The sequence below is a fragment of the Zalophus californianus genome, chromosome 1 (assembly GCF_009762305.2).
Source record: "Zalophus californianus isolate mZalCal1 chromosome 1, mZalCal1.pri.v2, whole genome shotgun sequence".
In the NCBI taxonomy this organism is placed as follows: domain Eukaryota; kingdom Metazoa; phylum Chordata; class Mammalia; order Carnivora; family Otariidae; genus Zalophus; species Zalophus californianus.
The window spans coordinates 193,061,094-193,085,410 of NC_045595.1; the positions used below are offsets into that span (position 1 = coordinate 193,061,094).

At 33.3% G+C, this 24,317-nt stretch overlaps 1 protein-coding gene across 2 annotated transcripts in view; it reads left to right on the forward strand.

Moving 5' to 3' along the window:
• The window catches only part of NCAM2 (neural cell adhesion molecule 2), a 521,997-nt gene that overhangs the window by 92,208 nt on the left and 405,472 nt on the right, over nt 1-24,317 (forward strand). The window lies entirely within an intron of this gene.

Sequence of the window (24,317 nt, forward strand, 5' to 3'; positions counted from 1 at the left end):
TTTTGTCTTTGTCTTACCTTAAACTTTACCCTTACCTATTATTGTTAATTTTATTTAATACATTAGATAACAGTGTCACAAATTCTGATCAACAAGGGTGTTTGCCAGGTTGTTTCAAAGTTCGTTATCTCAGACAGAATAGATAAAATGTTGACTCTAAGTGTTTTCATTCACTTCGTTTTAAATTCCCAATTGTTTTGTGTGAATTTCTCTTTCATTTTCTTTTTTTTCTTTAATTTTTTATTGTTATGTTAATCACCATAAATTACATCATTAGTTTTTGATGTAGTGTTCCATGATTCATTGTTTGTGCATAACACCCAGTGCTCTTTCATTTTCACTGTAATGTTCTCTCAAAGTGCATTTGCATGAAGTGCAGGGCCATAAAATGACAGTGAAAATGAACCTATGCAAACAAGTCAATGGGAAAATGATGATTGTTCTGTCACATTTAATATTTTTTTGTCAAAACATTAAGACATCTCTTACTGTGGTCATGAATGCATAGAGAAATTAAAAAAATAGTACAACTAATATTTATTTAATACACTGTATTTTAAAGCATTAGGCATAATAAGAATTAAAGTGATTTCTTTCTTTGTAAAATACTTCTCCAGAGTTCTGTGACCAGCACTTGCCTTCTCGTTGTATAATTCATGGTTACTATCGTTTCTCAGATGCCTTGGTGGCTTGTTATATTTCTTTCTAAGTTTGGATCAGCTTTCCAATATTTTATTCTTTGCTCTTTCAATATCATGAAATATTTCTGAGAGTTCCTTTAATGTGATTTTTTTTTTTTTGGCATCACTTCCTTTGGAATTATCTTCCTCCTTTTTGTCAAAATCATTTTTTTAATCTATGCCAAGTTTTGCCTGAACTAAGTTCTTCTGGCTTCATATCTGGAGCCTGTTCAGTGGCAGCTGTATCTACATTCCCAAGTTATTTTTTCTATAACTCCATTTGCCTTTGACTTAAATTTGACTTCACTTCAGCATTATCACTCTTAGTTTATTCCTTAGTTTTCATTGGCCAGTTCCCTCATTCATGATCATTTCTGTTAAATGTCATATGAGTTCATCACTGGGAAACAAAGAGACAATACAACAGTCAGCTTTGCTTTTGGCTCATGAACTGAATAGACTGATGTGATCAATCACCAACAGACTATGAAAGAAGTGGCATTATTGGTCATTGGTCATGATAAGCGTCTCTTATTTACATAGTAATTTATGTCCTGAGGAGCTAGCAGCCAAGTGTGTACTTAATGCAGTTACAGTCAGTATGCCATTGTAACAATATACCATGTTGTAGGGGCTGATATTATTTAATTGAACTGTGGTACCCAAAATTCATATACCTTGGACCTGTGCAAAGCAAGGACTACCTGCATTTTTATTATTTGGTATGAATATTGAATATTTTATTTTTTGTGTGGACATATATGTAAAATTATCCATTTTATTTTTATTTATTTTCTCTAAAATAAAAATATGTGAGTTTATGGAAATGAAAATAGAAACTAATAAGACTACGCACAGGCCCTGACTCTTCCATTGGCCTGGAGGGTTAAAGTCTGTTTCTTCTACTTCTCAGGATTACTTCTTCTTTTTTTTTTTTTCTTAAGTTTTTATTTAAATTCCAGTTAGTTAACATACAGGGTAATATTAGTTTCAGGTGTACAGTATAGTGACTCAACACTTCCATACAACACCCAGTGCTCATCACAGGTGCCCTCCCATCCCTATCACATATTTAACGCATCTCCCTTCCTACCGCCCCTCTGGTAACCATCAGTTTGTTCTCTATAGTATGGAGGTTCCCCAAACCTTAAAAATATAACTACCCTGCAATCTAGCAATTGTACTACTAGGTATTTACCCAAAGAATACAAAAATACTAATTCAAAGGAATACATGCACCCCAATGTTTATAGCAGCATTATCTACAATAGCCAAATTATGGAAACATCCTAAGTGTCCATTGACTGATGAATGGATAAAGATGTACTATACATATACAAGGTAATATTACTCAGCCATAAAAAGAACAAAATCTTGTCATTTGCAACAACATTGATGGAATTTGATAGTATTATGCTAAGTGAAATAAGTCAGCCAGAGAAAGACAAATACCATATGATTTCACTTATATGTGGAATTGAAGAAACAAAACAAATGAGTAAAGGGGAAAAAAGAGAGGGGCAAATCAAAAAACAAACTCTTAAAATTATCCATCATTAACAGAGATGTCACTTAAAACTTCTCATATGCTATTTTAAATATAGACTTTTCTGTATTTTAAATTGCACATAGATTTCAATGATGGTCCTATTAATGTTGCATTAACTTGGACACATAATAGATACCTGTTGAGTGAACAGTAAAAACCTATCTGGCTGTTTCAAGCATGCTAAAGCCAGTGTCTGCAAGAAAGAGTCTGCAGAAACTCTGTTACACCAAAACACTAATTGTTTACCATAAAGACCTCTGGGATTGATTCATTCTAACCAAAGCAGAAAAAAGCAATTAATAACTCAACTTAAATGTTTGAATTGATAACAAAAATATAACCATGAATTGGATGAACTTTGTCACATTGGGTTTTATGATACATTCTTTCACAGATAGGAATCTCAACACTGCTTTCAGTTATCACGTGATGGGCTTGGGCAAAGAGCTAGAATTAGAGGGCTCTACCTTCAAAGAGAAAGTGAGTACATGTTTTCATTGACAGGCCCCTTGAAAGACAGGATGCCTGCACCTGAAAGTACATATTCTAGAGCAGTACATCCCATTATGGTAGCCATTAACCACCATGGCACTTGAGCACTTGAAATGTGTCTAGTCCAAATTGAAATGTGTTTTAAGTGTAAAACACGTGCCTAATTTGAGGGATCACTATGAAAAAATAATGTGAACAACTCAATAATTCTGTATCAATTTATGTTGAAAGGATATTATTTGGATATATTGGTTTAAATAAAATATGTTATGAATATAAATTTCACCTGTTTCTTTTTACTTTTTTCAGTGTGGCTGCAGAAAATTTAAAATTTCATTATGTGATTCACATTGTATTATTGGGGTGAGCACAGCTCCAGAGACATAATGAACTACGTTCAAATCCCAGCTTCACAGTTTCTTTGTCGTGTGACAGTGGACCAGGCACATAACCCTTTTTTCTGTTTCCTTATCTGTCAAATGCAGAAAATAACAATTACTAGAATATAATAAAAAACGCTTTCTTTAAATAAGTTAATAGTAAGTATTAGGCACTTAGATATTTGCCTGATGTTTACTTAAGTGCTATATGTTAGTTACTATTGTTGAGCATTGACCAACAGAGGAAATGCATTAAACATATCATTTCTTTTAAACTCTTTTGTATTTTTGTGTTCTTACAATTAGCATCCTTTACTCCTTTCAGACATATTGCTGTATAATTGGATCAGATTACATTTTCTTTACATCAGCCATACTGAGACATCTTTTCCTAAGAATATACACAGGACTGTTGACAGAGTTGAAACATAGCCCAATTTCATCACCATCATGTTTCTATTTCATCACGAGTATATTCACACACTATTACTACTTTTTGGTTTACTTCTGTGTATAATAATTTTATCCATTGTGTGTGTGTATGTCAGTGTTTTAATTATTATTACATTCCTTACCAAAGGATGGCTTTTTTCTCATACTGTGGCAAAATAATGGAAGCTCTTTTATTTTTGGGGGAGATCTCTTCTTAGCCTAGAAATGATTATGCTATTTAGTTTCAAAAGTAACTTTTTTTCTCAGTATGCATCTACACTTGTTTATTTTTTTAATTTTTAATTTTTGTTTTTCTAAGTTTTGATTTAAATTCCAGTTAATTAACATACTGTGTAATACTGGTTTCTGGTATACAATTTAATGTTTCAACACTTATTTATAACACCCGGTGCTCATCACAAATTCAAAAGTACTTTTAATTTACATTTAATATAAAATAATTATAATATCTAAATATTAAAGTGGAATTTTAAGTATAAGAAGGTTTAATACTGGTGTGTGGTTCTGTGGTTTATATTATAATGCCAGATAATCATAGATGTATAAACCACATAGATTTGTAGGTTATAGACTCATTGATGAATTTAAATTTTAGATAGATTTTTGAAAAATATTTTTAGTGTGGAAATGATTTCTAAATGTAGTTGGCTTAACTAGATTTCTGTGGTAAGTCAAGGATGAATTGCATTCATATCTGTTTTATGTTAAAAATTCTCTGTTGAGGTATTTTGAGAAAACAATTCTTTTAGATATCTGTAATATAATTTTGCATTTCTTCACCATAAGCAATAGGCTGTATATCAGTTTTCTTTTCTGTGTTTTATTTAATGAGCAGCACTTCTACAACTGGAATAACCACAATCCAAAACAACTGTTCCTCAAACACAGGCTTCCAATGACATGACTGTAGTGTTTCTATATCCTTTTCTTTTTCTCAATGTCTAGGGCTTATGATGTAGTCATAATTGATATTCATAGATAACCACACTCATCATTCATTATGGTCAATGAGAACGCAAGGCTTTAGCATAGTTTTTAGTCTGTTATGAATTTTTTCAGTTTGAGATATTTCTATCCTGATGTTATTGTTTTCTCTTAAAAAAATACCCTCTTATCCTAACTCATTTTACTCCCCATTCTATGGTTAGTTTATCTATTAATATCAGATGATAAACTTCATCTAGAGCTTTCCTAAAGCCTAACTATACTTTATGAATTGAATTTGAATGTATTGAGGCAGTAATAACTTCAAAGTATTGTAATGGGTTTGTTAAGCATGAATTCTCCTGCCTGAATCCATGTTGGCTATAATTAATCAAATTATGCTTTACCAGGTGTGCATTTGCCACGTTCCCTAAATATGTTTCTATGAGTATAATTCTACAGCAGATGTTAACCTTTGTCACTCTTAATTCATCTTCTGTTGTTCGTTTTATATTACGTTCTCTGACTTAAGTATCCATTTAGTGGACTAATAATAGTCATTAAGTAATAGAATAGATTATTTCTTCCAGGTGAACTTACTAGTTATTTTAACTGGGATTTCCCAAGGATTTAATCAACTATGGCCTTAAACTATAAATTCTTATAGTCAACAAATATGTGGGAAATAATCATTATAAAGTAAATTTCAAGTTTTAGAAGGTATTATTCCCACTTTCTTCAACTTTATTTTTACTTGTAATCATGTGGACAAAGGAAACCAGAATCTCTGTAGTACATTTATTCAGATGAAGTATCATAATCAATCCCCAGCAGAAGATATTTTATCACTGAGCTCTACATTGGGGTCTGCAGGTAATGAGGAAAGATTACAATTACAGCTAGTCTTAAAAGGTGCCTAATTCAAAAAGTAAAGAAAATAATTTAAGATATTTATCATCTTCTAGACAGATAACAGTATGACATAGCCCATCAATCTTTATTATTTGGCTTTGCAGTGTGGAAACAGCTAAAAGCACAAAAACAATATTCTCTTTTATTGGTAATTTTAAATAGAACACAAAATATTTTGTCTGTGTAAAACTGTTATCTTTGTGCAGGTGCCAGTGATGAGTAAAAAGAAAGTGTGGCCTTAATAAAAAACAAATAAGTACCACAACTGGGTGGCTTAAACAACAAAAGTACTCTTTTTCACGGTAGTGGAGGCTAGAGTCTTGGGTCAAGGTATTGGCAGGGTTGACTCCTTTTGAGGCCCTTCTCCTGGCCTTCTTTTTCACGTGTCTTCACATCAACTTCCTTCCTTATGTGTCTATGCCCAGTTTCCTCTTCTTATTAGGATACCAGTTTTATTGGATTAAGGTCTATCCTAGTAAACCTCTCTGTAACTTAATTACCTTTGCAAAGACCCTCTCTCCAAATATGGTCATATTTTTGGTGGTATAGGAGGCTAAGACTTCAACATACAATTTTTTAAGAGGGCACAGTTTATCCCATAACACCCTGAAAATTTTTAAATTTAAATTTGAAAAAGCACACAAAATACTTCTGACCCTGTTTATTAAATCAGAATTTGTATTGTCATTTTTCTTTCATTTGCAGAAAGACTTAATTAACAAGATTAAATACCATGCTTCAAATATAAACTAAAGAGAAATTTTTGATGGAAGATATAGCTTATAATGTGAAAATGTTCCTTCGTTCTGAAATGTGCAGTTTTTCTTGATTTTTCATATATTTGCAGGAGGCAATAAGTACTTTAACAGTTGAATGCACAGTATTAGGCATTAATAGATTTTTTTTAAAAGATTTTCTTTATTCATTTGAGAGAGAGAGGGAGACAGAGAGAAAGAGTGCAGGAGAGCATGAGCCGGAGGAGCAGAGGAGAGGGAGAAGCAGACTCCCTGCTGAGCAGGGAACCTTGATTCAGGGCTTGATCCCAGGACCCCAGGATCATGACCTGAGCTGAAGGCAGATGCTTAACTGACTGAGCCACCCAGGCACCCCAACAGATATTTTTAATGAATAAAAATGGAATATGGTTCTCAAGATTGGAATCATAAATGGTGTTATTTTTTCTTAAGTCCAACATAGATTTTTTTGTCTATTATATTTGCCTCACAAAAACATACACCATACAAATATTTAAATACTAATCATTATAATTTATATAAATTTATACTCATATTTTTATATTTATTAGAATTATAAGATTTTTAATTAAAATTTAAATGACAAAGAACAAGTTAAATGAACTACTTTAACTTTTATTCTTACTACAGTATATACCTTTAGAGTTTAATTTTATAAAATTGAAAGGACACATTATATCATATAGTTCTAAACTATTTTTAATTTTTAGTACTGTATGAATAAAATTTTTGGTAAATATTTTCATTTCAATTTTTTAGTTTTTGTAGTTTTTTTGGCTTTTGTAGTATTGCAGTTGATTTTTGGAAAACCAAATATTTATAAAGATTGCATTGATGTTATATAAATGCTAATTTAAAAGATCTATAATGCTATAATTTCTTTTTTTTTAAAGATTTTATTTATTTATTTGAGAGAGAGAGAATGAGAGATAGAGAGCACGAGAAGGAAGAGGGTCAGAGGGAGAAGCAGACTTCCCGCTGAGCAGGGAGCCCGATGTGGGACTCGATCCCAGGACTCCAGGATCATGACCTGAGCCGAAGGCCGTCGCTTAACCAACTGAGCCACCCAGGCGCCCTATAATGCTATAATTTCAATGCTATCACTGTATTTTCTATTAGAATTATTAGCTTTTTTCTCCATATATCTTCATAATAGACCTATTTTGTAATGTGATTAATTTCTTTATGTATCTTCATAGAATTAGCCTTATTATTCTTACTCACATCTGACATTGTATTAAAAATATTCAAATGGATTCCAGAACAAAACAGGGATGATCCATTTTTAGTGTGTTACCATAGATTAGATATTAAACCTATTATCAGATTTATTGTCAACACTTGCTCTATTAGGGAGGTGTCATTATCCCTGTTTTACAGACAAGTAAGCTGAGGCTCAGTGGATTGAGCTGAGGAATTAGTTCCATTTTATTCCAAAGCTGAAGTATTTCCTGTGATGTGCACTGAGCTGTGAGAGAATGTGCTTCATAACTCTCTCTGAATGTTCATTAACTGTACTTGTCTGAGATGTAAAGATTGACAAAAAAGAAGTGCCTTTGAGGTTTACATCAATATGGAAACGAGGTTTTTTGTTTTGTTTTTTAATTTAAATTCAATTAATTAACATATAATGTATTAGTAGTTTCAGAGGTAGAGTTCAGTGATTCATCCATCTTATATAACACCCAGTGCTCATTACATCACATGCCCTCCTTAATGTCCTTCACTCAGTTACCCCATCTCCCCACTCCCCTCCCCTCCAGCAACCCTCAGTTTATTTCTTATGATAAAAGAGTCTCTTATGGTTTGTCTCCCTCTCTGATTTTATCTTATTTTTCCCTCTCTTCCCCTATGATCCTCTGTTTTATTTCTTAAATTCCACATATGAGTAAGATCATATGATAATTGTCTTTCTCTGACTTATTTCACTTAGCATAACATCCTCTAGTTCCATCGATGTTGTTGCAAATGGCAAGATTTCATTCTTTTTGATGGCTGCTTAATATTCCATTGTACATATATGCACACACACATACACACACACCACATCTTCTTTATCCATTCATCTGTTGATGGACATCTGGGCTCTTTCCATACTTTGGCTATTGTGGACATTGCTGCTTATAGCAATGTCCACATTGGGGTAGATACCCCTTTGGATCACTACATTTGTGTCTTTGGGGTAAATACCCAGGAGTGCAACTGCTGGGTCATAGGGTAGCTCTATTTTCAACTTTTTGAGGAACTTCCATACTGTTTTCCGGAGTGGCTGCACCAGCTTGCATTCCCACCAACAGTGTAGGATGGTTCCCCTTTCTCCGCATCCTTGCCATCATCTGTCATTTCCTGACTTGTTAATTTTAGCCATTTTGACTGGTGTGAGATGGTATCTCATCATAGTCTTGATTTGAATTTCCCTGATGATGAGTGATGTTGAGCATTTTTTCATGTATCTGTTAGCCATCTGGATGTCTTCTTTGGAGAAATGTCAATTCATGTCTTCTGCCCATTTCTTAACTGGATTATTTGTTTGGAAAGCAGTTTTTTACATCTGCTATTGCACAGAGGCCTAAAGTAGACTCATCTAGGGCACTAATTTTAAGAAATATCCAGAGGCTGATCAAGGGAAAATTTCCTATGTGAAATGTCCAGGCCTAGGAAGAACTAGGGGATGAGGTTTGGTGACAGTACTTAGAGAATGATAGGAATCCAGTGGGGGAACCCATGCCCAGGTAGAGTGATCATCCGTGAATTCATTTGTTCACCAGTATGTCAATAGGTATGTATTGATGAGCTTTCAGACAGTGTGTTAGACATTATCCAAAGGGCCATGGAGGCGGAAGGAGTGAAACGATGTGAGAAAGTCATACCTGAGTATCAGTAATCAGACAGAATTCTAGACCATGAAAAGGTGGATCCTGGATGCTGTCTTGAATGGTAGTGAAGTATATATATTTTGCCTTTATTTATCATCAGTTTTGGGGTAACTTGGCTCAGCCAAGCTACATTAAATGTATAAAGTAAGAGTAAGGAAATGGGCTCTAAGAAAAGGGATAGTTGTTGGCTTAAATTATTTTCAAGTGCCAGAATACTGGCAGTATTCCTCTATTTCTTTCCTTCAACCTAAAGTTTATGATAGATATCCCAGTGCACCAAACCCACCTGTCATACCATCTTTACTTCTACACTGCTGGCCATAACGTAGTCATGACACTTCTGCTTGTCTTGCCTCTTTTTTTTTTTTTTTTTTATGCTATTTAACCTCTTGCTGCCTGTTTTCCAACTTGATTCCTTTGCCTTGGCTGTAACTTGCCATGTTTTGTTTGTTTTTTTTTTTTTTTTTTAGCATCCTTTGTCTTCTGCTGGCCAGTACAGACTAAGGAATTAAGCAATGTTTTGTTAATTGTTTTTTTAATTTATAGCTTTTCTCCCTCCATCCCTTTTCCCTCTCTCCCTCCCTCCCTTCCTTCCCTCTTTCCTTCATATTTTTCCATTTCTCAAACTTGAGTCTAGTTCCCCCAAATATGGGCTTTTGATATACTTGGTCTCTCGTTCTGCTTAGACTGCCTTCTCTTTCTCCTTTTTTGTTTCTCTGGCCTGTGACTTCTAGTAAATCTCCTTCCTCAACTATGCTGGGCCTAGACACGTAGATAAACATCCATTTTCTTGGGAGCACACAGGCATCCCTTTGCCACTTCATTTGTCTTAATGTAACAGATGTGCTTCCCTAGGATTCATTTGCTATGCCTAATAGATCGGATCTGTGACATTGACTTTCTGACTAAGCCCTAAATGTCTCCAACAGTATCCTCCAGTGAAATCTATATAACATGGTGTTATTTAAGGACACACTAAGTAATGTATGATACTATCTATTTTCTGAGGAAGTAGTTATCTAATAGTGTTCCAATGTGAGTCCATAATATTTACTCTTTGACAAATACTTTCACAAACATTATCTCAATTTAACCTTTTATGTGAATAAATAATAAATAGTATGTGTCAGTTTTCCTTAAAAAATAATATGCAGAAACATGCATACCCCTAAGCTATACAGATAATAGACAATAAATATATGTTGATTAGACATGGGAAAATATACATGAAAATGTAACAAATGCCTAATCATAGTTAATTATAAAACAGAAATGATGTTTTATTTCTCTTGTGTTTTTCCTTCTGTGATTATGATTACTTAGATACCACTTTTTATTTTTGGAAGCATAAGCAGTGTATACTACCCTACTTATGACAAAACATGCATGTTCTCAAAGAATCAAGGCTGACTCAGTATAATCAAATTGTTTTCTGACTCTGGAGTCAGACTGCCTGTGTCTGAATGTCATTTTCAATGTTTCCTGGATGTTTGACTCTGTGCAGGTCACTGAACTGCTCCATGCCTCAGTTTCCTAATCTGGAAAGTGATGATAACATATATAATTTACAGTGTTGAGGATGAACCAAGATAACGTGATGCACCTAGTAAGCACTAAATAAATGTTATTTATGATTATTCTTTTTTTATAGATACTCACAACTTTAAAGCTTCTTTAATTTCAAATCTTTAATCCTGATATCATAGGGTAAAACATGGCACGATTGTTGGACAAGTAAAAGAAAAGTTATTTATGACTCACGACCTAATACTGATAAGTAATATATTTAAATGTAACCATTTTCCAAAAAATCAGAACAGTGTTCTCTGACTTTTGAGGTAACCAAAGGAACGAAAGCAGCAGAAAGGAAGAATGAATTTAGGTTGTTGCACAAACAACTAAATGATCCAATGGAAAAAAAAAAGAATTTAAAATCATTAGTTTTGTAATGTCACTTTTATCTTTTGAGTTTACACAAGGCTGCTACCTGAAGCCACGGGTTTGACAGTTATTAGTGGTGTTTACCAAACATCTCCAGCTCTCAACATTTTTGGGTATGTTCCAGGATTGTATTTGCCTGCCTCTGAAATTAGGTCTCGCATGTAATGGAATTTTGCCAGTAAAACGCAAGGAGTGACAGTGGTCAACTTTCTTTGCTCTACTCTGATGATCCTGGAAGCTCCAGTGAAGGGGAAGCTTCCATCATCCTCAAACTGTGACCATGATCAGAGAGCCCCCTGCTGACCTTTACTGGAGATGAAGCAAGAGCAAAACATAGCTCTTGTGTTAAAATAGGACACTTTGGGTTGTAGGTAGCTACACCATAGCAAGCCTTAGCCATTCTGACTGTCACATTTATTTATATTTTAAATCTATGTGTGTAGTATAATATGCTACAATATAGGATATAATATGACATATAACACTTTTTATTAAGGTATTTATTTATAATTCTCAATTTGAAAGGTTGTAAGAACTTGACAATTTAATTTTTTAATTCCTCAAAATATAGTGCTTCTCAGGTGGTAGTTCATGTATGGTGTGGTTCTAATGTAGTACAGAAAACTTTAAGCAGAACAGATCAAGGGAAGTGAATTGGACATTTAATAAGATTCTTTGGCACTTAACATATCCATAATTCATGAATATGCATCAAAACAATTACAGTAAAAATGGATTTCAAGTGCAAAATATGTGTAAAGCACTGTGATAAATTTTTGAAGGAAAAAAATAAATGAAAATAGTGGAAATGAGCATCCACATTTGATGGTTTTCTATAACTTAATGATGCTGAGTTATAAAAATTCCAGTAGAAACTATCATTCATGTATTGTGAAACAGTTTGATAAAGTCTTTCGGTGAATCAACCTGTCTTTGGTTGTGGGATTTATTTAAAATGAGAGTAAGAATGAAAGAAAGAAGGAAAGACAAAGAAGAAAGAGAGAGAGAGAGAGAGAGAGAGAGAAAGAGAAAGAGAAAGAGAAAGAAAGAGAAGAAAGAAAGAAAGAAAGAAGAGAAAGAAGAGAAAGAAAGAAGAAAGAAAGAAAGAAAGAAAGAAAGAAAGAAAGAAAGAAAGAAAGAAGAAGAAAGAAAGAAAAAAAAAAGAAAGAAGAAAGAAAGAAAGAAAGAAAGAAAGAAAGAAAGAAAGAAAGAAAGAAAAAGAAAAAAAGAGAGAAAGGCACCATTCTCTGGCTGTTGCTATTTTCCTGATAGGTGGTAAGGCGAAATAAAAATAGAAAATCCTTATATATGATTACATAATATATCCGAGTGTCTTATCATACATTCTTTTGTGATTTTTCCATTTTTTATAAAATCTGTCATAAATAGTTTTAAGTCTCATCATCTAATGCATGCATTCTTGTCTTGTCTTTTTATCAAAGGATTCATTCTTGTGAATCAACAAGGCATAGACCCAGACCAAAGAGAGCTTTCATCGTTTTTAAGAAAGTGACGCTAGCTTACAGTCTCCTAGGAAACTCAAAAATTCAGCAGCTGTAGAAAGTCCAAGTTTTACAAAACAGCTATTATTGGGGGTAAAATCTTCCAAAGAAGCATTCCCTGCAATCTCACCTTATTTTTAAATTTAGTCTAAGAAATACTTATGCAGTGTTAATGGTTAGCCATTTGTTACAAGAAGAAAAAAAATGAACAAAACCCAGATTTGGACAGTTTCCATATTCCTTGATCTGTGTGGAACTGCAATTAAACTCAGGAAACTTAACAAAAGGCTGATTATTTGAAGGGAATGGTCATCAAACAAACACAGAAAAAAAATACAAATCCAGTAGGCATGAACAGAATCATTAATGAGGCAGTATAATAGCAATTAATTAGGAGAAATGTATATCCATCCCAGAGAAATATGTATTTCAAAATATAAAATATAAAAATTAACAATACACGAAATAGCCAATTTCTCTCCATGAAATTAAGAGCTTGAGCTAAATGAGCTTCAAAATTGCTATTGAGAGAAAAAAATTCTGCGATACTTTTAAGTGTCTAGCATGCTCAGTTTGTTACTTATGTTCTCTTTTGGAGGCTAAAAGAGCAGTACAATGGGATATTGCTTTTAGAAAATGTACCTGTTTTACATTTCCATGCTACTATGGAAGATAGTTACACATTTTGCTTTCATGGGAATATTAAATTTTTGTAATTTAGGTGAACACTGCCTAATGTTAGTCATTTCATTTGTGTGTGTTAATGACTCCTTTATTATCAATGGATCTTGATGAGAAACAATCCTACTTTTAAGAATGAAAAATTAAATTCTAGAACCATTTCCTTGACAACAACAAAAATAACAGCTGAGAAAATAAACATGCTTGTGGAATTTTCAGCATGTTGACTCATGCTTGCCACAGTGGAGTAGAACAACAAAGAGGAATGTCTGACATCCAGCAGATCTAAACAGAAAAGAAAATTGTTTTTTTCAATATTATTTCTGGGACTTTGGAAAAGTTCAGTGACTTCTCTGAAACTCAGTTTCTTTATGTGAAAAATACAGACAATATCATTACCTTAGATGGGTTTAGGACATTTTTTTATTGAGATACTATCTTAAGATTTTAGTAAATGTTATCACCCTTTCTGCTCTCCCTTCCCATAGAGACTTAAGTAAGTCTTTTTAAGCAGTTGCTATAATCTGATATGTGAATATATCATTATCAGATAATGTATATATTCTGATATATATGTTTTATATGTATATGAGTGTGTTTTGTATGTTTGCATGTCAAATGCAAAATAAATAAGATGGAAAAATTAAAACAAGTAAAATATTTGCCATACATGTTATATACTAAAGGCTTCCTATCATCTATGGATTTTTTTTCTCATAGTTAGTTCCTTATATATATGCTCTTATGGAGATATTTATTACTTGCTATGCATTTACTTTAGGCATGGCATTGAACAAGGCAGACGTATTTTGCTGTCATGGATCATATATTCCAGTGAAGAAGAGAAAATGAGGAAGTTAATAAGCAATTGCACTGCTAGGTATTTGCCAAAGTATACAAAAATACTTATTCGAAAGGACACATGCATCCTGATGTTTATAGTGGCATTATCAACAATTGCCAAATTATGGAAAGAGCCCAAATGTCCATGGACTGATGAATGAATAAAGCAGAAGTGGTGTGTGTGTGTGTGTGTGTGTGTATGTGTGTGTGTGTGTATTTCATTACATAAAATAAACAAATATAATGGAATATTACTCAGCCATAAAAAAGAATGAAATCTTGCCATTTGCAATGATATGGATGGAGCTAGAGAGGATTATGCTGAGCAAAATAAGTCAGAGAAAGAAAAATACCATATAATTTCACTCATAAGTAGAATTTAAGAAACAAAACAGATGAACATGGGGGAACAAAGAGAGAGAGAGGCAAACCAGAAAACATACTCTTAACTATAGAGAACAAACTGAGGGTTGATGGAGTTGGGGGAGTGGGGGATGGGTTAAATGTGTGATGGGGATTAAGGAGGGCACTTGTCATCAGCACCGGGTGTTGTATGTAAGTGATGAATCACCAGATTCTACACCTGAAACTAATGCTACACTGTATGTTAACTAACTGGAATTTAAATAAAAACTTAAAGGACTAAAAAAAAAAAAAAATTAGAGTGTTTAATTTTTTTCTCAAGATAGTTGCATTTGAACTGAGAACTGAATGATACATTAAAATCAACCATGCTATAATCTGGAGAAGATTGTTTGAGGCCAAAAGAACAGCTAATGCAAAGTCCCTAAGGAGAGAATAATCTTGGAATGCTAAGGAATAGGAAAAAGGTCCTGTGACTGGAGTATAGTTAGGAAGGTATAGTAACAAGCTCTTCATGGTCCCTGCTGTGTCATCTGTAGCCACACTGTGCCGGGTTTGGTTTATATACACAATAGAATGTGGCAAAATTGATGGTATATTACTTCTGAGATCAAGTTATAAGAAACACTGTAACTTCTTTCTTGGATATTATTTTTTGTTTCTCTTGGGTTTCTTGTTCTGGGAGAAGCCATGTTAACAGTCCAGTGGGGATGGTTCTGTAGAGAGGAACGAAAGACTCCTGCCACCATCCATGAGAGTGAGCTTAGAGTGGATCCTCTGGCCCCAGACAAGTCTTCCAAGATTGCTACCCTAGCAGACAGCTTGACTGCAATTTTATTAGAGCCAGAACTGCTTGGCTAAACTCCTCCCAGATTCTTGACCTTCAGAATAGTATGGAAAGATAATTGCTTATTGCTTCAAGTACCCATGTTTGGTACTTAGGTACTTACTACTTTTTACGCATAAATAATGAATACACAAAAGAAGAGTGCTTAGAAATGAAGTGACGTGATGTAGGATTTCACAGACCTTGGTAGAGTTTGAATTTTAAGTTATTAAAAAAACTTAAGTTATTAAGAAATTTGAAATTATGAAATATACATGTAAAGGGATTTGACTTTGTTATAAATTAAACTAAACTGATTCTTGAAGACACAGTAATTTGGAGGACCATAAGAATTGATCAGGATGTCAAGTTATTAGGAGTAATACAGATGTGTGTGAGATAATGATTAGAATTGAATAGAACAAACACAAGTTGAGCTGGCAAGAAATGCTGAAGATGGGGATGTCCTTAATATACATGATTACTTAAGATCGATGAGAAAAATAAAAGGCAAGTAACTAAGGAATTTATAAATGACAAAAATGCGTTTGCAAAAGATGCTCAATCTCATTCTTATGGGCAAAAAAATCAATAATAATGACATTTTTCATCCTGCAGATTTAAAAAGACTGATAACACTCTTCATTGGCAAGACTGGAAAACTATTTAGTCTCATTTATTGTAGATATGAGTCTAAATTGATATAAAACTCTCTGAAGCTAGTCTACAAAGTACATATATTTAGTTCTAGGGATTCTCCTTCTAGGAATTATTCTAATGAAATGTTTGCAATATTAAAGAGTACTCATTGTTCATTGCAAGATTATGTTGGTGGAAATTTGGAAGTAGTTTATAGGCTCATCCTTGTATATGTAGTGAATCATGCTTATGGCATCATGTTAAGAAAAATAAGGGTTTCAAGATGCTGTATTTATAATGAATCCATGTATGTAAAACATCCATGCCGTTTTCCCATGGTGTGTGGGTTAAAAAGGTAATATTCAGAAGAATGTTCATTGGAGATGATTTTTACTTTCTTTAGATTTTTCTCTGTTAAGTTTATTTTTGCTGACATTTTTTTTTGATGTTTTTTGTATATAGACTTTATTTTTTAAAGAAGTTTTAGGCTCCCGGAAATATTGGGGAGAAGATGGAGAGATTTCCCATATACCCCTGCAAAATATGCCTCACTCCTTCTCCCATTATTAATATCCCCCACTAGAGTAGTACTTTTGTTACAATTAATGAACCTACATAGACACACCATTATAACCCAAAGTCCATAGATGTCCTTGGTGTTGTACATTCTATGGGTTTGGACAAATGTATATATCCATCTTTATAGTATCATGCAGAGTATTTTCACTTAAAATCCTTTCTGCTCTGCCTACTCATCCTTCTCTCCTGCCTAACCCCTGGCAACCACTGATCTTTTTACTGTCTCTGTAGTTTTATCTTTTCCAGAATGCTATATGGTTGGAATAATACAGTGTGTAGCCTTTTTCAGATTGCCTTCTCTTACTTAGTAATATGCATTTAAGGTTCCTCTATGACTTTTCAATGCTTTATAGCTCATTTCTTTTCAGCACTGAAAAATATTCCATTGTCTGGATGTGCTATAGTTTATTTATTCATTCACTGAAGGACATTTTGGTTGCTTCCAAATTTTGGCAATTATGAATAAAGCTGCTATAGACATCTGTGTGCAGGTTTTTGTGTAGACATAAAAGTTCAGCTGCTTTGGATAAATAAATACCAAAGAGTTCAATTGCTGTATCATATGGTAAGGGTATGTTTAGTTTTTTTAAAAAACTGCCAAAATGTCTTACAAAGTGGCTGTACCATTTTGAATCGCTATCAGTAATGAATGAACATTCCTGTTACTACACATCCTCATGAGCATTTAGTGTTGTCAGTGTTCTAGATTTTTACAGTTCTAATTGGTGTGTAAATGGCAGTTCATTGTTGTTTTAACTTGCATTTCTCTGATGAAATTTGATGTTGAGCTTTTCATATGCTTATTTGCCGTCTGTATATCTTTTTTGGTGAAGTATCTATTAAGGTGTTTAGCCATTTTTTTCTGTTGGGTTGTTTATTTTCTTATTGCTGAGTTTTAAGAATTTTTTGTATAATTTGGTATCAGTCCTTTATCAAATGTGCCTTTTACAAATGTTTTCTCCCAGCCTGTGGCTTTTGTTCTCATTCTCTTTATAGTGTCTTTGGCAGAACAAAAGTTTTCATTTCATTGAAGTCCAGCTTATCAATTCTTTCTTTCATGGATTGTGCCTTTGGTTTGACATGTTATTTTTACAAATACAAATCATCCAAAACTATGGAAAAAAAACAGAAGAAACTAACTGAAGGAAAAAATACTTAAAAATCTTAATCTATATCATGATTTTCTATTGTAACACATAACTACAGAAATAATTCTATTGTAGTTGTCATTTTCCCCATTCAAGTGTTTTCTTTATAGTGATAATTTTGGATTCTAAGTAGTCTATGTTATTTACTTTCTCAGGTCTTTAGAAAACTTTCTTTACATTTATTGGTCTTAATTAGAACAGAAAAAATATAAGAATAATAAGAAAAATAAAACAGGATTGATTATTGAGGAGAAAATAAAACATCAGGACATATAGTTTTTTAAAAAAGGAAAAGATACATATTTGCTACAGATCTTTACAGATACCAAATTTCCTGGTTTTCAAATAAATCATGAGCCAGTCACAAATTTTACATAGAGATTGCTAAAGTGATGTTTTTGTTATGTCAGTTTTTGCAAAAGTGTTTAATTGGATAAAAACTGTTTCCCAAAAATTATTCTCACATTAAATTGTAGTTTACTCAAGATCTGTAGATTTGTACTTTGAGAATCTTACCCACTGAAATACTGCTTTATAATTTTGGCTTTTGAGGGTGTCCAGGAATCAAATCTAAAACCAGTAAGAAAGTTCTGCTTTCCATATTATTTGATAGTAATTTATCTTGTTTAGGGTTTACTGGAGGTCTTAAAATATCTGGCAATTTAATCTGGCAATAACAGTCATAAAAATAACATTACTTTTGTAATTATAAAATACTAGTCTTATTTGTGCTTTACATACAGTGTTTCATTTTATATCTACCATAACTTGGGGTTACTTTGGTTAATGGCTTCCACTTGAGAAATCAGACAACTGAGGCTCAGGGGGTTAAATGGTTTATTCACCATTATAAATCTAGTAAGTAGTGGAGCAATAAAAGGACTCTAGAGCCCAGAATGAAATAATGTCTCCAAAAAAGTAAATCAGATGTTTTTTCCATTCAAAACTTGTATACTTATTCACACAGTTTTCAAAATGCCCCATTTGGTTTCAATATTGAACAGGGACAGGAAATTCTTTCTGAAAAATGTTTTTCCACCACAGTTTCTCAACCTACGCTTTCTCTCTGTATATACGTAAATGTTTCAGTTGCCATATTTTCTATTTAACTTTTGTTTTGAGTATACTTGTTTTATTAATTCAATTAAAAATAACTTTACATAAGTCCTAATATACTGTATTTACTACATGTAAGCATTTAAGACAGGAATGTAGTCCTAAAGAGCTTACAGAGGTAATTGGGGATATAAGACACGTTAGAGAAATCATTGAACAGAAAGAGCAACTTGCAGTCAAGTGCATTCATTATTGACAACTTGGGTCTTATATCCTTAGCACTACCCATTGGATATGATATGGACTGACTTTACTTCAAACTTGATGTCATTGCTAAGATTTACAATATATTTATTGGAGTAGGAATTATATATTTGTCTTCTTTAATCTGGTCACTTCAGAAACTTATTGATAAGATACTACTTGGATATAATCTAGTATTGTTCTACAGTTTATTAACATGTTAATGAATATTTGAAAGCTCCCAGTATACATTATTACACATGGTGAGTGGAAATATATATGTAAAACACCTGCAATTTATGAATGACCATGAAGTTTAGTTATTTAAATCCTGTGTTTTTATTTTATTCTTTTTATTGTTTGTGTATTATGTCTCAAAAATGGCCTTATGTTCAAAAAGCTAAATTGTTTGACCCAATCGTAATTAAGTATTTTTAAAAAGCAATTTGGCTTATAAATACTTGATTCTTTTTTTTTAAGATTTTATTTATTTATTTGTTAGAGAGTGGGAGAGAGAGAGCTCAACAGGGGGTAGCAGCAGAGGGAGAAGCAGACTTCCCACTGAACAGGGAACACGATGCAGGGCTGGAGCCCAGGACCCTGGGATCATGACCTGAGCTGAAGGCAGATGCAGAACCCGCTGAGCCACCCAGGGGTCCCTAAACTTGATTCTTTTTCATTAAAAACATGAAAATATACTGTATGCCAGGTTTTAAATCTCACTCAGGAATTCTATAAAGTGAGGCCATATTTTAAACAACTGAATTTCTTTCACAGTTTAATTTCTGTTGTAAAGTTGAAAAACAGCAATGTAGAATATATCTGGCCATCAATGGCACTTTTAATTTTGAAGCTATACTGAAGCTGTCGCACAGCCATTCAAATGGTTGTCAAAAACAAGTATACTAATTGAAAAGCTCTGGCTATGAAATGAAGTGTTGCGATTTTATCAAGCAGAGATAAGAACTCTATATAATGTGTGGGTTTTGAGGCAAATTGATTATCCAATTGTAAGAGTGGACCACACTTAGAAAATCCTACAGTGGATGTGTTTTACCATTTCTGGTTTGTTATGAAGACTGCATAGAATTTGGAATAAGGATATTTCTAACTGGATCTAAAATTCCTTACTTGCATAGCTCGTGAATCATCTCCTTGCTTTCTGTTGGATTTGAAGGACTATATGACACACAAAATACTGAATTTCAGGAATTTATAATCAAATTCAGGAATCACATGCTTTTATTCTCTGAATCAGAGTATATATATTCCAAAATATAGGATAATTCAACCTCACTATTTACTAACTTTCAGATATCACCCAAGGTTGTATTTGGGGTGAGAGTCAATGTTTTTGATTGTAGTTATGGTAATGGTCTCTAGTTTGTGTGTGTTATGTGTGTGTTTTTAAATATATGTTTCTGATGTCTAAATTATTGTAAAAGTAACAACATATATGCAAGGGTTATTTAGTGGCTAAAGGTCACTGCTGCTAGGAAAAGATAATGCTTTTTGCAGTGCCTGGAATATATATTTAGATTTAATTGGAAAGAAAATATCTTGCCTTTAAAATGTCTTTCCAAGGATAAGCCTGATACAAGTGAGATATGGTTCTGTTGTTCAAGATTAATGATATAAATGGCCAGTCAAATATGGTTCTATACTTACTGGAAACTCTCGAATAAAGTAATTCAAATATTTGAGTTGCATTTTTTTATAATACATACACACATATCTTAGATTTTTTAATTTAAAAGTTTGCTAAATGCATGAAATGCATGATTAACTTTCATAGGACAAAAGTGAACTTTTTTTTCCTGCATAGAGGTATATCACAATAACTGTTTTTATCACTATTCCTAAAACTATATTCCTTGTCCTTTTTTAAATTTCATTTTAGTGTTAATAAAACTAACATTTCATTTTAGTGAAATAAAAAAATGGTTGTTAAAGTTCAGTGAAGATACTTTTATTTAATCTCATTTTTTAATGTCATTGTAAGACTGACAACTTGTTGGACTTCTAAAAGCTTATTTGTTAAGCTTGAACTTTCTTATAAATACGTAGTCAACTTGTTGAGGCACCTGGGTGGCTCAGTCAGTTAAGTGTCTGACTCTTGATTTTGGCTCATGTCATGATCTCAGGGTCCAGAGATCAAGCCCTGTGTTGAGCTCTGTGCTCAGTGCAGTCTGCTTGAGATCCCTCTGTCCCTCCCTACCCTGTGCACTCGTGCACAGGTGTGCGCACGCTCTCTCTCTCTCAAATAAATAAATAAAATCTTTAAAAACACATATAATCAACTTGTTAATTCATACTATTATTTTATTTTTCATATCTATTAACTTTTTGAGGACAAACTGTGTAATTCATCTCTTTATTCCCCAACTGCTAATGCAGTATTTGGAATGTAGTAACATCTCACTTAATATTCGGAGAGAAGAACCTTAAACATGGAATGCCAGTCTGGGTAGGTAAAAGAGAAACAGGGTTAGTGTTTCCTGTCCAAACTTCAGATTAAGTGTGAAACGTATCACACACACATACACACACACACACGCACACATATGCACACACTGATTCTTTAAATTGAAGTATGTAATGAAAGAATAATTTCCTCTATGTTTTATAAAGTATGGTTTTTCAAATTAACATACCAAATTATTAATCTGTACTTTTCATGCAAGTACCACAGAATGCCTTTTTCTGTGAGTTAGTTTTTGAAAACATTCTAATATTTTATTAAAACATTTATTTGGATACTGCATGTTTCCTTACTACAAAACGATCATTGAACATTGAACAAGGACAAGAAAAAGAATTTGTGACTGAATACTGGCTCTACTACTTATAGATGGAGCAAATTTAGTACCTTCGTCTAGAAGCTTCAGCTCTTATTCCAGTACATACAGATAATAAGTACAGAATTGGTGAAATTATCGAAAAGCTGGGGGGGAAAGTGTCTGGATATTGTGCATGTTTAATAACAGTTGAATAAAGGGACATATCAAAGTACTAAACATGAAAAATAGTTATGTAAATATTATTTCAGGAAACATATTCTTTGTGTAGTATCTTTTGTTTTTTAAGTTTTTATTCAAATTCCAGTTTGTTAACATACAGTATAATATTAGTTTCAGGAGCAAAATATGGTAATTCAATACTTTCATACAACACCCGGTGCTCATCACAACAAGCACACTACTTAATCCCCATCACCTACTTAAACCATCCCCCTACCCACTTCCCTCTCTTGTCCATCAGTACTATCCTTTGATTAAAAGGCAATGAAATTAATTCTTCATAGAATATAATTTCAGGCAAAGGATTATTCTCCAAACAAAAGACTATGCTTACTTTTAACTGAAATAGGATATTATAATATCCATCATGTTTTCCTTTCTAATCAATCTTTCTACATTTCAAAGAAACTCAAACCTAACTGAATAATAAATTGCAGTAATTATGTTTTTCCAAGTTCTGATTATTCTATTTTACTTTTCATACAATACTGCTCTTTTAAAATATCCAATTTCAGTAGACAGATCAGGACTAGACTTGTGCATTTGGAACTGAAAGCACAGAGGTGTTATTTAAAGCCGTGGGATTAGATGTGATCCATTAGAGAGGGAAAATGGATGGCAGAAGAGATTCCAGGCTGAGTTCTGTGTGGAGGTCTTCAGGTTGAGGTTAGTCTCACAAGACGTAGGACTGACATGGAGGAGAAACAAGAGAGAATAGCTCCAAAAGCCAAGGGGAGAAAGTGATTCAAGGAGGGAGAAATTGACTGAATCCTGTTACAGATGAGAGCAGATTAGATACAGAGCAGGGATAATCCACTTACTGGAACAAGAAGAAAGGCACAATAGGCAGTTACAGAAATCAGATGTTTGGTAAAACCAGTGGGTAGATGGGGAAGGTGAAAGTTCTCTTCTGATTCTATTTCTTTTTTCAACATTAGAGTCCCATTCATCTGATAAATGTGAAGAGGTGGGAGGGAATGTTTAAAGTGAGGAAAATGAAGAAGGAGTGGGGCACTCCACCAGAAGACTCAGAACTCATTGACTAAGGAGGTTCTCTGTCCTCTCACTGGCCTGTGCATTTTTCAAAGCAAAAACTGAGTCTTATGACCAGTAGATACAAAGTGCAACAGATGAATTATGGCATAGTAGATTAATGTTTATCGTGTGAACTACTCAACCATTATTTTAATGAATCACGTAATCCAGGCGTATCTCCTTTTATTACTCCTTGCTTTATTGCCCTTCATTGATACTGTGTATTTACAAATTGAAGGTTTGTGGCAACCTTGCCTTGAGCAAATCTATTGGTGCCATTTTTCCCAATGGCATTTGCTCACTCATTGTCTGTGTCACATTTTGTTTTTTCTCACAGTATTTCAATTATTATCATCATTATTATTGTTATATTTGTTATATTGATCTGTGATCAATGATTATAAGTCACTGAAAGTTCAGGTGATGGTTAGCATTTTTAGCAATAGTTTTTTTTAATGGAGGTATGTACATTTTTTGAGACATAATGCTATTGCATACTTAATACAGATTACAGTATAGTGTAAACACAACTCTTATATGCCCTGGAAAGCCCCAAAATTCCCTTGACTCACCTCATTACAATATTTGCTTTATTGCAGTTATCTGGAACCAACCACAGTTATCTCTGAGGTAGTGTGCCTGTAGCTGTATTAAAGCCTGTTTTATTAATATCCTGAATGGTTGCACAATTGTGATTTAGTATAGACATCCCATTATCATTTTATTTACTATAATTTTGTCATACAAAAAATTCAATTTTTTTGCCTTCTCCATTAAAACAAAATACTGTATTCTTAACATTTGAAGTTTCTTTTTTAAGACATAATATTCTATAATGATTCCTTGTGTTTTATTTCAACTTTGCCACTGTTTTCTCCCTCACTCTCTCTCTATATATAAATATTTTCCTTTTTTCCCCCTAAAACATATTTTGTTTTTTCCCCCTGAAATTCTGCTCTGAATCCTGAATTTTGTGTTTAGAATTTTTTTTTTTTTTTTTGCCTGTGGAGAATAGAGAGGCAGTTTAAAAAAGGTAACTATTTTTCTAGAAGCCTGACCCATCCTTTCCATTCTTCTCTTACTTACCTGTTACTATTATAACTTCTATCAACAGTGTTGCTTGCCTATTTGAAATAAAGTTGAACCATCACAGGCAGCCTGAATGTGCTTTAAATATACCTCAAAGGGAATTGAAATGTCTCAGTTCCTTCTCATACCTCAAGGCCTGCAGTCACTGCTCTTTGGCACTTAGTTTGTGATGCACTGATTGCCAGATGCTATCAGTCCTGATAACTCCATTTAAGAAATGTAGGGAGAGAAAACTTTATCAGTCTGTTACCATCAGGCCTTATCACCCACAAGCAAGTGGTCAAGCTAGAAGAATAGTGCCGATCAGAAAGAAAGCCCCAAAGCAGATTAT